Genomic DNA, 13,582 nt, shown 5'->3' on the forward strand with positions numbered 1-13,582 from the left:
CAAAATCACAGCAAGAAATAATTCACTTTATTCTGTACTAATTGGTATTGTATCCAGTTCTGAGCACCAATTTTAAGAAGGATTTAGAGAAACTGGAACAAGTTTGGAGAGGAATAATAAGGATCATTAGGGAATTAGAAACTAAGTTCTGTTAATTATAATTGAAGAAATTGGAAATGCTTAGCCTTGAGAAGACTGGTGGTATATATGATGACACTCTTTAAAACCTGAAGGAGTATCACACAGAAGGTTATTGTTCCCTCCTCTTCTTTCTCCTCCTTCTCCATGATATAAAACATATACTTTCCCTTGGTAAGAACTGAGTGGAATTGATGGATTCAAGATGACTGCTGGAAATCAATAGTCCTGCAAAGTGAAATATTTACAAGTTTACTGTGCCCTGAACTCCAGTATTACTATGTGCGCATTTGGAAATGCCATCACAGAAGTTAACTTGTGTTTACAGATTTCAAGGATGTATTTTCACTTGACAATGCAATCCTTACATAAGATGTTTCTCTCCTTGCAGTACCCAATAACTCCTTCCAGTTTCGGATCCTTTTCTTTAAACTTTATAGTGTAGAGTATATACAAAATGTATGTTGCTCATTTCTCATCTTGATTCCAAGGCATTTACATTTATCTTAAGTAGATAACTAACTGTTGGTCACACCACCCAGGAAAAACACTTTCTTACATTCACCATAGTCTCCCACAAATATCTCAAGTTGTCCATCAGTCTAGACAAGTCTTCCTCTTGGTCCATCCAGGACTTAGAGTTCCTCTGTGACATCAGGATGATTTTCTTTCCTAATAATAGAGTTCAACCTCTATCAAACATGGCTTATAACTTCAGACAACATTAACGAGTTAGAGCCCACATTATAGATCAACTTCTAAGCTACATGGCAGCTACCATAGCCAAAATTCTTTTTGCCAGGCTCTCAAAGACATTTTTTCAATGCTGGTTCTGGTCCTACATGGAATAGATTACCAGATTATGTTGTTATACCCCCAGCCATAGTACAACACTATTGTCATGATCACCGTTGCGATGATTATGACAGCGCAACGACTCACATAACAATACAAGGAAAGGGGTGCCGAGGGATTAAGGGATAAGCGACTGATTAACAAAAGAGAGCAACAGACACCGGCAACAAAGTAATGACTCCAGCCAGAAAAGCAGATAGGAAAAATACAATGTTGCAAAGAATGAAATTGACAACGCCCAACCACGAGGCACACCCAAACTGTCAAGAGAAGCACGGACATCATCGCCCAGCTTAAACTCATCACCGGCCGGAGGAAACGATTAAGGAAACGCCCGGGGCACCAGAGGGGCTCCGCGACCCCTCACCCACTGGCAACAGGACACTCGGGGCTCGGGGCACACCCAGGGTAAGGAGGGGTGGAGCGCTGACCGGCGCGGGCTATTTAAATCCCGTTCCGGCGCTCCACTCACTCTCAGCTTTTTACATAAGGCATGCATTCTAGGCCCAAATAAAATCAGAACCTAAACCCTGAATTAGCGTCTGTGTTTTATTGGGTAGCAGGCAGAGCCTGACAACTATCTCCATTAGGCAGAATTTAAAAGCTTTCCTTTTAAATACACCTTCTTTCCACTTCCCTTAAAGACTGTTACAGAAATGCACTGATGAAAGGATCAGAACTCATCTTTCCCATCTGGGGCTCTGGAATGGTTGCAGAGGATCATCGTCATATTAGTTACTTGAAGTATATCATCCTTCCAGAGAACTACTATATTTTTAGCTTGTTTTTCAAGATCAAATGATACGAGTAGCCTCAGAGAACACCACCGTGGCATTTTAATAATAACAATAAATAATCCTGCCTCTATGGATATTTTTTCCTCTGTGCCTGGCCAGAAGTTCTTATATACATGTTTCAATTGATTCTACTTATAATCAGAATCCTCCAAACAATATGATACATACTGATGAGACCTTTCTTCACTCCTTTGTGGAAAAGGAAATTGCCTTACCTTTGGTTTCTGATGCAACTAAATCACCTGTCCAAATATGAGACAGATCTTCCACTAGATCTGACAGCCTAGTTCCTTGATTTCAGATGCTCCTGGCCAAGTTCCACATATTAGAGGCTTCATATCGATCCTCAACGTCTATCCTAGTTCATTAGGGCTTGATTTATGGCCTCCTGTTCTCCAATCTTCTACTTGTTCCTCTTTTTTCTTAAGATCTGGGCCCTGGCTTTAATCTTCCTTAAGGTTTATTTTCTCTCCTATTTCAGCATTTCGTCTTATGGTCTTTTTCAAACAGCTCCTGAGGAATTTATTGTTACATTTCCTAATACATCTCCACAAATCCACCTCCTACTTCAGTCTGGGGTACCTATGAACTACTTAACCTTCTAAATCTCTTGTTTTGACAGACTTTTTTTGTTTAGGGTGATATTTCTGATAGTCAATAGCTGTGTTTGGTATGAGAACTCTGAATTCTTCACCTGGAGTCCCTGTTCCTCTAGTTCCAGCCAAGATGATTCTACAGCCTGACCTTATCTGTCTCTAGGAAGGTATTCCACATTCCATCACAACCAACTATTGCTTTTCCTTTTTTCTTGTATTTACCTCAGATTTGGAACACTTTCTTCATTCTCTATATGCACAACATATTTCAGTGTTGTTATTATACTAAATGTGCAATATACAGCAAATGTGTGTTATTCTGGATATAGGAAGGGACCTGCAGTTCCTTTTCATTTTACCTATTGAATTAAAGACAATGCTTCATTGTCCTATTAGTTGGCAAATCTCTTACTTCCACAGCCTGTGAAAAGTCAGAGAAATGGCTTAATAGAAGTGCCTATCTTCTGTTCTAGGTAAGCATGATTCACAGATACCATACTGAAGAAACAAAACTTGCTTACCTTTTACAAGAACTTTTCCAAGTGGTCATTTGTGCATCCATTAAACTCTGAAACTATTTCTTGTGCAAATGCTTACTGTGGTAGGTATTCTGGAGCCGAAAACTACCACATGACTCCTTTGGAACTGAAAGGAAAACATGAATCTTGCCTGGGAGGATGAACATGGGACAGACCATCTCTAAAAACCTCATCAACTATAGAAGGCACTGACAACCTTCCATACAGGTTGATGACTCATATACTGTATGTGAATGAGCAGGTTACTATCAAAAGAACTAGTTACAGGAAGTTAACTGTTTTTCCTTTGTGACTTTTTTCACTGCACTGAATGTGTATTTTGTACAGTAAATAAATAAATATTACTGTACTAACATCCCTCCCTGCAACAGCAACCTTGACATAGTCATACATATGGATTAGTCTATAAAAAATAGTCTTTGCATCTAATACAGGTTTGTTTGTTTGTTTGGCTGCCCATCTCACATGAAGTGATTCTGGGCAGTATACAATAAAATCAGCAATTAAAACTTTCTACAAAACCAATTAAAACAATACACATAGATAAAACAACATCATGAGAGGGAAGATACTACATATAATGCAGCCAAGCATTACCAGGGGTTTCCCAGGCTTGCTGAAAAAATGTTTTGAAGGCTTTCTGGGAGGCCATGGGACTAACCTTACCTTGGGATGGATGATGTTCCAAAAGGCAGGTGCCATGGCAGAAAAAGCTCGTCTCCTAGGTCCCATCAGACAGAAGTCCTCCGCAGATGGGACCTGCAGCATGCCTCTCCTGCCAGACCCAAAGGGACAGGTAGATGTAATCAAGAAAAGACAATCCCACAGATATGCAAGACACCTGCACATTATGTACAGTTAAGTCAAGTTTGATTAAATACTGTTGTTCTCTCTCTACACAAGTTTTTATGTGATTATTTTGGAAAAGATTAATTCAAAGAACAACAAATACAGCAAACTGCACATGAAGTTCCCTAAATAAAACAAGGAACTGAAACCTAAGTTTTCATCTGTCAATGTCTATTGGTAATTCAAAACTAAAGTTTGGGGGAGAAATATAGGTACACAACAGTTTGGAATCAAAGTTTATCTGTAAAAGCAGAAGATCCAACCTATTCAGAAACAAAATAATATGGATGGAATTCATGTACTTGCTTATCTTCTCCAAAAAAGATCATGGCAAGTTGAAGTTTGAGCCTTCTTAAGGTATCCAAAAGACTAAAGATGGAGAAAAAGCTTCTCTCAAACCCTGGAGAGTAGGCTGTTTAGAGCGATTTGGATCTATGGCTGACTCTGCTGAAAGAAGCATATTATCATCCTGAGTAAAATCGCAGAGTGATGAACAGTTCCTGACAAGTTCATACCTACAATGCCCATTACCCTTGTTTTATACCGCATTAAAGTTTAAAGAGACCAAACCCAATCTTATATCCAAACCTAGATAAACAAACCTCATGCCAATATATTTACAGACTGTCAGCTGCAACATAAGACATCTTTTACAGAACCGGTTCTGAGGAAGACATGGCTATGTACTGTTTAATTCATATAATGATTGCGCTGATAAGGACAGTATTTTACAGTACAGATTTCCCTCACTTTATGTAAGTTCACTTTATGTAAATTTGCTATTATACGATTGATCATTTTTTTACCAAGAATTCCCCTTATCGGAAAAAAATAGCTATCATGCAATTTGTGCCAGCATAATCAATCTGCATCAGAGGAAACATTCCAAGAATTCTTCCTGCCAAAACTGCTTGAATATTTTCCACCCAAACCCCTTTCTGCTCTTACTGATGCATTTAACCATCGTGTTGTGTGGTTGTTCTAGTTATGCATTCTGTCTCTCAGTTACTTCTATACCTGCAGTAGTTGCTCTGTTAGGGTCAAAATGGCCATGAACATCTTGTCCAATCTCCTTAACCAAAATTAAAAGGAAAAGGACCTTTCTAACACGAGACAAAGTTGGATGTATTATGGCAAAGTTGGAGAAGGATCATCAGCCCTAGGATGCATTTTTAATCTGGGCAAATCTATTTGAGCTACATAACAAAGAATGTTGATAAAATCTGTCGTGCCACGATGCCCGCTTCTTTGTCTGCCATGATAATTTCATATATTACAAATCCAACAGTAGAAAAGATGGAGAAAATGCTTTCACTGTACCTAGAACATGAAATGAAAAAAAAAAGTGTTTGAATAGCACAGTACTTAAGAATAAGGTTCTAAAAATTATGCGCATGTTTGTCATTTGGGTAACAAAATTTGACACTATACTCTGCAACCCCTATTCTTCCACTGGTTCAGTCTTGCTTTACGTGAAGTTCATTTATGTGAGGTTTCCAGGGAATGTAAACCCAGCGTAAAGTGAGGGAGACCTGTATTTTAAAACTGTAATTATATAATTAAACCCTAAAATTAAATAACAATACCTGTATTCCATATCCCATTGCTACTACCATGCAATTCATTACCAAAAGCAATCAATTCTTTGAGTTTCTTTATTACTAGGATCAAAAATAATAAGAAATTGCTGGTAAAAGAAGAAAAAAACAAGGCCTTTTTCATGTAAAAGGAGAAAAGAGTACTGTTAAAATCAAACCTAACTATAGATTTCAGTACGTTTGTTATTCTATTTCATTCCAAGGGAGAAAATTAAACATATGTTAGTCTTTCCAAATGAAATCAATGAATCTTCTTCTACTGTATAGTGAACAATAGTTCTATTTTCCCAAGTCAAAGCACCAGAATATTGTTAATCCTCCTAACTCTTGTTCTGTTCCCTTCAAAACTACTCTTCTGTTTCTGTCCAGAGTCAGCAAACATTGGAAACTTCCATTTGCATTAGTATTAGTATCCTCCATTACAGCAAATACATCACTGGATGCAACTTAGTAAGATGTAACACTGGTTAATTCTGACTGTGTCATTTTGCAGGTTCTCCACACGTCTTTGTGTATAAATGATTCAGAAATGAGAGACCACAAGCAGATATAGTTGGTGCTCTTTTTGTCAATGTTTAATTTGGCTAATACAGCAGTATTTTGGCACTTGCCTGCAGTCTCCATCAGAATGGATTATTCCCATGATGCTGAAAAATTACAAAATGTGGCACAACAGGATTTAGTTTTCCAATATTTGAGCATCCTGTTTTCATTTTGCAGAGAGGAACCTTCCAAGTATCTGCAGAGAAAAAGATGTTGGCAGCTTATAAAGCCAAAAGGACTGAACATGAATGAAATGACATGCAATTAAACACATTCTCCTTTAATGTTGCATGCCATATTTTATTTATGAGTAAACTAGCAAAACCTTTTACTTGAGTTACATTTAAAATCTCTTGCAATGTAGCAGAGAAGAACAGTTCATTTTGGACTCAAGATTTGTATGGATAATGTCAATATGAGGCAAGAAAAGCAATAAATTACAAGCAGAAGCGATGGGCATCCAGCCTCCAGTTTTTAATCTGCATTTTTTTTAATGCAACAAGGAGACTATGAGCTATGACTAAAATATGCTAATTTAAGAGTGAAAGCTGGCAAATTTCATTAGGAAGCTCCCAAAATTCAAGTAATGGTAAGAATATTTAGCCTAACTTTTCTTGGAAATCAATACATACACATATATGGATATGCACACATATCCTCATATACCGTAATGCAGGGTTTCTCAACCAGGGTTCTGTGGAACCCTCAGGTGTTCCACAAAGGTCACTAGGGGTTCCCCGGGAGACCAATGATTTATTTTAAAAAATTATTTCAAATTCAGGCAACTTCACATTAAAGAGGTAAGTTTCACTATTTTTAGATTAAGAACACTGTTAATGCATATATACAGGCCTCACATGAAATGAATGTAATAATGTTGTAACTTCTGGCCTATTTTTGAGCCTGAACGTGCAGGGGTTGCCCAAGGCCAGAAAAATATTTCAACAGATCCTCCAGGGTCAAAAGGTTGAGAACGGCTGCTGTATAGAGAAAAGCAACTAAGGGCAAGGTTTCTCCATGGTTAAGCTCTGTTGTTAACCTGCCTTGTGAAATACCAGCATAACTTCATGCCTTCAGAAAGTGGCATGCAATTACCTACAGTTTTAACTAGTGATTTCTTTAAGAGAGTGAAAGTCAACTACAAGATCAGCCCTAGTAGGCCTTTGCTAATATATTTCTAATATATTTCCAGCATCAGAAGTTAATGCTTCAAAGGAATTTGTTGGAGGCTGACGTTTTCAGCAACTCAGGCAAGTTGAAGTAGAAATGACCCAGTTTTCAGTGGCCTAAAATAACTTCAAATCATCCTGTACACAGTAAACAAAACTATAACTAAAATAACTTCAAATCATCCCATATAAACAAAATGGAAACATTTTCTAAGTTCCTATTCACCATAGCCTATCTGCTCCTTCAGCTGCAATGCAGGGAGAAACACATTTAAAGTTCTAATTGCAACTCAGGTTGCATTAGTTAAGAAACTTACCAGAGCAAAACAAGATTTCAAGATCTTTTTTAACAATGCCAAGAAAGGGGACTAAAGATCTTTTCCTAAGAACTACTGCATGTATCCAGAGTTTCAAGGAGATGGCTCTTGCGTGCAAGTAACATCACCACACTAGGGTCTCTTCTGCTCTAGTTTCTAGCCAAGGTTTCCCATGCTGAGTAAAAACATTAGCTTGCTCAGGTTCCCAAGATCTACCTAAACATTTATTTCTTTATTTTAAAAAGCAAGCCTTTAGCCCTTATATAATCAGAAATATGAAGCAAACACTCTAAACAGTAATTTCAGCAGAAATAAGCTCACACCCCCTTTCCATTGCACTGAACTAATCACAGAGGACCCAGCTATGATTGACATGTGGAGAAACAAATGACAGCCATAGAGTTTGAAGAAAAAGGTGTGACAGGTTTTTTTAATGAACGGAAGACACTTCAGATTTTTATCTCACAGCCATTTTTTTTTCCAAAAATAAATAGTGAAATCCAAATCTCATAGATATGGCAGTATAACATTTTAACCCAGAAATAAAAGACAGCATAGTCTTCTAAATATAGAGGTTTAAAAACATACACATATTTTTAAATGCTAAACAAGGGCACCATCTGTAGAGGGCTATAATATTGCTAGGCTCATGGAGCTGGGTGACTCTCTTAGTTCAGGTGGCAATAATGTAGGTTTTGACATTCTGTCAAGGTTCAGTGTTATTAACCAGCCTCTGGTATCAAGTCTACTTCCTGGAAATTAAATACTGTAGATTGCAAAAATTGTTGGAGAAATGATTATTAAAAAGAAGTTGCTAGAGATAGAGGAAATAATTATGCTCCCATCCTACCTACTTGCTACAACTGCTGTTGTGGTGGCTTTTGCACAGTCACTGCTATTATTTCCCTGCAAACTTAAAAAAATACATAGTTTTAATCTCAGGGTTATTTACGTGCGTTGCAGAAGGCTTTGGGAAGAGCTATTCCTGCCATTTGATCAGTTTCAATGATTGCTTTACATGAATAGCCAAATGTATTGTGTACAACATACATTTCCAGTTATAAGCAAGGTGAGTTGGTCTTTGATTTGAAGATGTAATACTTTTCTCAGTACTCAAAGATTCAAAAAACTGTTCTTTAGTTCTGGCAAACATGCAAGCCAGATGTCCTGACCAGACCATGGATGGATTCCACCGCCCCAATGGGTAGATTCCTCTGCTTCTTACCCCTTCCCCCATCTGTGCAAAGGAAAGCTCATGGCAATCACTTTCCATGGGTAGGTCTTTGAGGATATGTGGTTTCCATTCATAGGCCTACTTAATACTGGCACACCCCTCCCACACCTTCTGTTGACTGCCCCTTGTATCTGACACCTTCCCACTGCTAGTGGAAATGGGGAAAGCACCCTGCAGTTCTTCTCACTTTGGGCTAGAAGAGGATTGGTACAACTCTTGACAATTTCACCTGGTTAAATAGTCATTCCTAAGTCATGTGCTATTTTTTGCCTCAGGCCATGAAGTCAGTTCCTGTAAGTCAAATTCAACCCAGATGTGAGTGGGTGGAGCACCCCTATAGAACAGTGTTTCTCAACCTTGGCAACTTTAAGATGTGTGGACTTCATGCTGGCTGGGGAATTCTGGGAGAAGCCCGCATATCTTAAAGTTGCCAAGGTTGAGAAACACTGCTATAGACAATTGCTGTCATTCGCCTGGTTGAATGTAGTGGTTAGGATCAAGTGCATTTGCACATTCTCACTTCAGTTAGAACACATCATTGAACATGACAGTGTCAGCCCAACAAGGTAGACAGGCTAAGAAACCAATGCCGTATAGTTCTGGACTACTTTTATTGGAACAGCTGTAGTAACAGAATCTTGTAAGTCTGAATGTGCTTCCCCCTCCCCATCTTTATCTTCATGTGAACTAGAGAGGGGCTTGTCTGGGATGTTTTCTCAAGCTATTTTCTTGGGCCCAGCTTAAGCCCCATTTTTCTGACCCTTGCCTTGGTAGTGTCTTTTCCTCCTGTCCTTCAAGGCCACTCCTTATTCTCTCTACAGATTGTGTCTCCAGGCCCCCTTTAAGTATGGTGAATCAAATTTGGGAGGCTGCCATGAGCAGCGCAGGCAAGGAGGCTTCTACACCGCAGGGCAGCTGGCACCGTAGCAGCAATCCTCACTGATCTCTAAAGCCCAGCCTCACAAGTAGGGGTCCACACCGGCCATCTGTGGAACAACACCCCCAACAAGCCCCAGAGTCACCTGAAAAACCATGGCAGCCCTCCTCACCCTGGCCCTGAGGTTGTGGCTGGTGCCAAACCCCTAACCCATCTGGGGATATTTCAGAGGGAGACAACCCCCCATTGCCCAGCCTGGTCTCAGTTATACAGGCCATGTTGGCCCTCTCATCCAGGATTAAATCTCAGATTAGATTAGTTTTATTGGAGACCAACCTAGCATTCAAAAGCACCAGCTGGAGCCCAGAGCCACCTAAGGATCCATAACTGGGGATGAGCACAGGAGACCAAAATGTGGAATTGCTACATGGCTTTGGGTCCACAATTCCTGCAAATTTAAAAGAAGTCTGCCCCTTTCTATGGCCTCCATCCACCCACTTTCCCTAGGTCTTGACCACTTTCCTCAGATAGCTTGTATAAACCCCGTTTTCACCCTTGTTCACTCCACCTTTTTGATTTGCCAGCCATTGCTCAAGCATTTTCACAAGTCACTGCAACTTCATTAATTTCTCTGTTGATTATAACTGCAGTAGCATTCCCCTAGTGCTTGTGCAATGCAGGAACAGTCACCTCTTACATTACATACACGCATTCATCAGGGGCATCTATAGGGGTCAAAAAAGTCAGAATGACAGCCAAGACCGTATGATTGAAGCCCCATCCATTTTTATGCAAAAGAGGTATGGATTTGATCATGCAGTGAAGCTGCCATCTTCACTTTTTTTTACCTCTTCCTACAGATGCCCCTGCACACAGTCCAGTGAATATAAACCCATGATGGAGAGGTTAAATATTCCTAATAGTCAGGCTTATTAATGCTCCATTTAACATTATTGTTTTCCTCTTCACCTCTTCCTCACTTCCATCACCCAAAACAAGTTTTCTCACAAATCTTTCCCCAAATTATATGTCTGAGAATACAAGACATTTTACTTGTGTTCTAGAATTTATACATTTCATGAGGTCACTATGAGAAGGTGTTCTAAATATTTTTAGTTAAGCGTTACCTGGAGTGTTCATTGTTTGCCACAGATTCCAGGAGCTTTATAGAAATTAAAGTAACTCATATTAAATCTGTTTGTTCATGATTCTCTGAAAAACTACCTCCTTTTTTTTCTGATAAGCAATATCACTGAGAAAATTCCACTCTATTTTTCTTCTTTATACATGACTTAAACTGATTCTATAACTGAATTACTGTGGAATTACTATATGCCCTTTTATTTTATTCATTACATGTCTTTTAAATGTTCTAAGATGCATCTGAGATATGAACGGTAACTGTAATTTTTGCCTTATAATTTCATGCAGTGCCATGCAACAGCTACACTAATATTCTGAGGATCTAATGCAATGTTTCTCAAGCTTGCCAACTTTAAGATGTGTGGATTTCAGCTCCCAGAATTTCCCAGTCCATGCCTCTTAAAGCATGATAGCTGGGAAATTCTGGAAGCTGAAAATATATCTTCTCCTTCCACCGTATATTTCTTTAGCAGATTTCTAAAGTACACACTCACTCTAAAATTTTAAAACCCTCTTATACAGCCAGAGCAGTTCTGATTAGCTATGTAAGCATTTGGCTGAGTGGTATACCTGCATATAAAGGCTACAGTATATACTGCTGTACTACAAAGGAAAGGACTGTAGAAACAGTGTCATATAATATAGCTGTAGCACAAATGTACAACGCTGCTTTTTTTTTCTTAATCATTGCTAAAGCATTATGTAAATGGACAGAAGTATGGTTCTTTTTTTTCAGCTTGCATGGATTCACTCCCTGATACCTAAGGGACAGACAGGCAGTGCCCTTGTTCTATAATTTGCATTCCACTTGTTCTATACTTTGCAGAACATGCCATGTTTAAAAAATTTATTTTGCAACTCTAGATTCCAAGCAGATCACACAACCAGGGAAAGACATAGTACTATTTCCAGAGGAGAAGGAAGGAAAAGGTGACAGCAGGAAGATTATCGAACAGCCAAAAGCTTTCTCTTGGGAGGCAATATGAGGTTGCATGGCTATCTTGGCTCCTTCTGTAAGCCACTAAGTATCTTCAATTACTTGAAGAACTTATGTACATGTGGCTAACCCACCATTCCAATGCCTGTGGTTAATTTGAATTCAATTATTCAAATGCCTCCTGTGCTTTGTCAATACAGGTACTCCTCACTTACTGATTGCCTTGTTTAGCAACCATTTGAAGTTACGATGGTGTAAAAAAATCCAGCTTTGCAACCAAACCTCATTTTATGACCGTTGCAACATCCCATGGTCACCTGATCACCATTTGTGTGCTTCCCAACCTGCTTGCAACAAGCAGAGTTAATCAAGAACGTGGAAGTAAAATCACAAGTTGCAGCCATGTGATATTTCACTTAACAACTGTGGTGACTTGCTTGACAACTGAATGGGGAGTGATGTCATAAGTCCATTGCAGTCACATGATTTTCCACTTAGCAACCACAGCACTTAGCAATGGAGTTGCTGGTCCCAATTGTGATCACTAAGCAAGGACTACCTGTATCACCCAACATTCATGAGCTATTACTTGTGCACTAGTCATTTACTCATTCCTATTAAGTGTCTACAATAATCCCCTGGAGCCATTGATCATTAGCCAGCATAGTCAACCAAAATATCTTCCTTGCCTTCATTGCACAATCTACATCAACCAGCATGCACAAAGCAGCATCCCTGCACAGGTCTCACACTCACTTCTGCTCATAGTCCACCAGACCCATTTCACCCCTGAACTGGCTGCCTACTATCACCTTACTCCTCACTCCACCAATAAATTCTAATCTGCCACCACAGTACATTCAAACTGATCATTAGAAAAGTTTGCTACATTAGGACTGGCCCAACAGTGTTAGACCAGCAACATGAAATTATTTATTTTTTCTGATTGTAATGATTCTCCAACATTGTTGAAAAATACAAGTGTGAAAGATTTTAATGTACTGGGAGAGCTATCCAAGTACCTACATCTATTTATTTCTCCACCCACCCAGCTACCCACATGCATTCCAACTGCAGTTTTAGTCAGTTTCCCTGAAACCTGGTTGAAAAGTAACACCAGCACAAATTTCTTGCTATGCCACTGGTGGTCAGATTGCCACTGGCAGGCGGATTCCAGGAACTATGTCAGGTCCTTGCCAACACCATTCCCACTCTCTGAAGTTTCCTACCACCTCTACTTTGCCCAAATGGACTAGACACGCCTGTACACTCACAATAGTCTGGATAACATTTTTTTCCAGGCTACTGAGTGCACATTCAAAGCATTTTCAATAACTTATGATATATGCCTTAAAAACTAAGGACCAGGAACGATTTGCAGAATGTGACTATATATCTACTTTTATCATATGAACCTGTTTAAAGAGCAAATATAGCCTGGCCCAGAACTTCCTGCCAAGGGTAAAACAAAGCAATACTTCATATGCAAAGCATTGTTAAATCATGTTGCAGGCAAGCTTACTTCTATTCCACTTCTGGCTTCTGATTCTTTGCTACCAGACGCTTGTTTTGTATAACAAAACATTCAACCAGATTTCACAGCAGGCTTTATTCAAGACTGCTTTTCCTTAGGGATAGTCTTTTGATATCAGATAGCATTCAGATATAAGTTTCTACTTCTCTTTTTCCTAAAAGGTCTTCATTTCCTCGTAGGAGATCTCAGTGTGTTCTGTAACAATAACTTCTAACATCCTTTTCAGAGCTACTTTTCAGTTGGATTGCAACAGAATTGGTAAACATGAGTGACCGTCTAATCCAGAATTAGATATCATGGTTTCATATTACTTTTATTGCATGAAACATGCAATAATCAAATCTGACTCTGGAGCATTCTGAAAGTCCTTGCAACATAACCCCAATGCCTCTTTCAATACAGACCACCAGCAGAGGAAGATGAATAATTATTGTCCAAATTACTATGGGGAAAATG

The sequence above is a fragment of the Candoia aspera genome, chromosome 5, assembly GCF_035149785.1.
Source record: "Candoia aspera isolate rCanAsp1 chromosome 5, rCanAsp1.hap2, whole genome shotgun sequence".
Classification (NCBI taxonomy): domain Eukaryota; kingdom Metazoa; phylum Chordata; class Lepidosauria; order Squamata; family Boidae; genus Candoia; species Candoia aspera.